The 3,294-nt window shown below is 36.2% G+C and overlaps 1 pseudogene; it reads right to left on the reverse strand.

Annotated features, from left to right (window-relative positions):
* Positions 1-339: 339 nt before the first annotated feature.
* Positions 340-818, reverse strand: LOC130975086 (phospholipase D alpha 1-like; annotated as a pseudogene).
* Positions 819-3,294: the final 2,476 nt, after the last annotated feature.

The following is a 3,294-nucleotide window of genomic DNA, read 5'->3' on the forward strand; positions in this document are numbered from 1 at the left end:
AAAACTTTCTTTTAACTTTGCTATTTCTAATTCGTCTTTTGTTCTGAAGGTTGATGCCTTATAGTTATCTATTTTTACAAGTAAAAAATTATTCGTACCTAGATTTTGGTTACTCATCGTTCCTATAAATCTAGCCATTTTATGGTTAAAATTTTACGAGTTACAGGTTCACCCTCGCTGACCAACAGATTTACTGCCTAACTACGACTTGCAACTGGGACCACAATCTTGGTTAATCAACGTAATAACATCTCTCACTGCTACTTCAAAGTTTTAGCCATAAAATTTTTTATTAAGAAGAAGATTAGTAATATAAATCTTTATAAAATAAATTCTCTTTTAAATATTATCAGACACCTTCCTCTTGGGCAGGCTCTGATACCACTTGTCCTCAGGCTCAATAACATTAGGGCTCCATCCAAAATAGCTTCCCAGGAAATACTGATTCTCGATAAAAATGAAATTCTTTGCACGCCTAATTGCATGGATATAAGCATCTTGGATGCTACGGTATATGATGTTATCGTTTCCACTAACAAGACCAGCTTTGCCAACATCTTCATGACTCTTTGGGATGCCAAAAGCAGCTCCATCATCGATTGATCTGAATAATTGAACATTCCATATCTCGCGATCTTCGGTGAATGTTACCGGGAATGGTGGGATAATGACATCTTCAAACTCTCTCAGCGGAAGGAGCAAGTCCTTTCCACCTTGCTTCCTCCATCGCAGCTCGAAGTTGAATAGAACATCCCGGCAATAGGCCCTTCGAGGTGAGAGTGGATGTCATGCTAAGCCTCGCTAGTACCACCTTTCATAATTAGAGTTAGAAACTTGTTACAAAACATTAAAACCATAAAATTGTTAAAAAATGCAAAAAAAAGTACTAAAAACAAAAGAATTTATTATGTTCGAAGACTACATCATATTCATAGACAAAATATGATGGCTCTACATGTGATTCAGGCAGTTCAGGTGGCACATAATGCACAAGTGGTATCAGAGCCTGTCCAAGGAGAAGGTGTCTGATAATACTTAATAGAGAATTTATTTTATCAAGATTTATATTACTAATCTTCTTGTTAATCTAAAAATTTTATAGCTAAAACTTTAAAGTAGCAATAAGAGTTATTAATACGCTGGTCAGCCCAGATCGTGGTCCTAGTCATAATTAGCATTAAAATCTTGCCTTATCCATTCTTTATCAATTTCAAATGGTTCTTCCTTAATAATTACTCCCAATACTTGTAATTTAGTTGGATTGTAATCTGAATCTGTTCCATATACAGGAACGGCTATATGAGGCCATATATTATTAATTCCTATAATATTATACATATTTTCTATCGACGAATTATCTATAGAATTTTTATGACTAATAGTTTCACTAGTATCAAGAATTCTTAAGAATTGTGATCTATTCATCCTGATTCTAATATATGTTTCTGCTTTTATTATTTCTCTCAATTTAGTATTTTCTATTTGTGGTTCTTCAATAATATTAGATACTATCTGATGACAAGTCATCTTAGCCTAGTTTCACTAGTCTTTTTCTTTTGTTTTCACTTGAATTATGCACTTTCTTGAGCCATAAGCAAGCCAATTGGGTAGATTTTCATGCTTCCTTTGATTGAATCAACCATATGTGAATTAATGCAAATTCATGAGGTTTGATGACATAATTGGTGCATATTAGAATAGAATGAACATCCCATGATTTTGAGCATAGCTTTGATGTGTTTGGTTGATTTATGATAGGTGAAGAAAGCTTGGAAAAGGGTTGAAGCAAGAAGGAATAGCTAGAAGCAAAGAGGGAACAATGAAACAAGTGAAATTGAACCAGGAAATATAAAGTTGGAGTTGAAGTTAGCCCTCAAACTTTGGCACAAACTTTTGGTGCAAAGTTAGCCTCAAAGTTAGCCCCCTAACTTGAAGGCTAACTTGAGAAGTTGAATTTTCTTCCCTGGGCCACTCAAAGTTTGCGCCAACGTTAGCCCCCAGACTTGGAGGCTAACGTTGGCATGACAATTCTCACCCAGGGTAGCCAAAGTTTGCGCCAACGTTAGCCCCCAAACATGGAGGCTAACGTTGGCATGTTAATTTCTCCCAGTGGCTGGCCAAAGTTTGCGCCAACGTTAGCCCCCAAACTTTGAGGCTAACGTTGGCGCCATATATGCATAAGGAAGGGCCAAAGTTGGCGCTGAAGTTAGCCCCCTAACTTTGGCACCAACTTTGGCATCAGAAAAATTGATTTGCTGATATGAAAAGTTGGCCTTAAAGTTAGCCCCCTAACTTCAACTCAAACTTTGAATCCAACTTTGCAAAAATCAAATCCGGTTCACATGGTTCACTTGGGTTTCTCTCCAAACTTCAAGAGCAATTAACCAAGGCCTCTTTCAACCCAATTCCACCAAGAGTAAGGGCCCAACTCAAAGCTTGAAGATCAATTGAAGAAAGTGTATAAATAGGCTAGAATTCAAGTTATTCGGGGAGTTCCCTTTTTGAGCTTTCCTTTGAAATTTTCAGAGAGTTTTAGTTACTGGGTGATATTTAGTTTCTTAGTTTGGGGGAAGGAGAATTCCATTCTCTTCCTCTTAGTTTATTGCTTTCAATTTCAATTACAATTGTCTTGGATCTTGGGTTGGAGAATTGAAGGAATTCTGTTTCAATCTCATCCTTGGATCTCTCTTTTTCTTTACTGCTCAATTGAATTTAGCTTCCTGTTAATTGTTCTTCTTCTACTCTTTTTGCAATTTACAATTCCCTTGCTATTGTTCTTGTTGGATCTAGGAAGGCATTGAGATCTAGACTTGGTTTTCTAGTCTCTGGGTCCTGAGATCTCATTTTACCATTTAAATTTTCTGTTCTTGCTTTATTTGTTCACTTTACTTGTTTGTTTAAATTCGAACCAACCCCAATTCCCATTTACTCTTCTGTTTGATGCACTTTAACTTCTCTTTGTTTAATTCCTGCAAATCCAAGTCCCAATCCCCTTTACATTTCAAGCCATTTACATTTCTTGTCATTTAAGATTCTTGCAATTTACATTTCTTGCTCTTTAAGTTTCTGCCATTTAATTTCTTGTTCTTTAAGATTCAGCAATTTAGTTCTTGTTCTATTTACTTTCAATGCAATTTAAATTCTGCAAATCACCAATCAATCAACCAAATCTTGATTCGCTTGACTAATTCAACCACTAAACTAAAATTGCTCAATCCTTCAATCCCTGTGGGATCGACCTCACTCCCGTGAGTTTTATTACTTGATGCGACCCGGTGCACTTGCCGGTTAAAT

This window comes from Arachis stenosperma, chromosome 4 (genome assembly GCF_014773155.1).
Source record: "Arachis stenosperma cultivar V10309 chromosome 4, arast.V10309.gnm1.PFL2, whole genome shotgun sequence".
Taxonomy (NCBI): Eukaryota; Viridiplantae; Streptophyta; class Magnoliopsida; order Fabales; family Fabaceae; genus Arachis; species Arachis stenosperma.